At 63.2% G+C, this 484-nt stretch overlaps 1 protein-coding gene across 1 annotated transcript in view; it reads right to left on the bottom strand.

Moving 5' to 3' along the window:
- The window catches only part of NACC2 (NACC family member 2, BEN and BTB (POZ) domain containing), a 45,736-nt gene that overhangs the window by 1,218 nt on the left and 44,034 nt on the right, over positions 1 to 484 (bottom strand). The gene's annotated exons all lie outside the window — the stretch shown is intronic.

Raw genomic sequence — 484 nt, 5'->3', positions numbered from 1 at the left:
TTGGGGCGAGCCCAGGTCCAGCCAGGAGCCCCTTCTCCTCTCCCGGGACAGCAAGGCCCATCACGGCTGTCACCCTCCCACACGCACTCGGACCAGGCCGGCCTGGCCCCGTCGCAGGAAGAAGGGAACACGAGGAGTCTGGCCCTCAGGGGCGGGCGGGTCCCTGGCTTCGTCCTGGCAGAGGGGCAGGAAGGGGTGGGGCTCAGGCGGGTCCCGTCTGAGAAGGGGGTGAAGCTACACGTGGAGACCGGCCTCGCCTATCGAGGGGCCGGCGTGCGGCGCAGCCAGTGGCCTACTTGCTTACAGTGTCCCGAATGCATGTCTCCTCCATGAACCTTAAATACAAGCAGAATAGAAATCACATTGTTTTCAGGCAACAGCCGTTCAGTAGGTGAGTGGCTTGATCACATTGGTTTGTATTAGTAACGCATGCAAGCAGCTCGGGCCGTCCGGTCCCCGGCGCCGGCCCTCTACAGAGTCCCTG

The sequence above is a fragment of the Myotis brandtii genome, unplaced genomic scaffold (assembly GCF_000412655.1).
Source record: "Myotis brandtii unplaced genomic scaffold, ASM41265v1 scaffold691, whole genome shotgun sequence".
Taxonomy (NCBI): Eukaryota; Metazoa; Chordata; class Mammalia; order Chiroptera; family Vespertilionidae; genus Myotis; species Myotis brandtii.
This window is presented reverse-complemented; position numbering and strand designations above follow the sequence as displayed.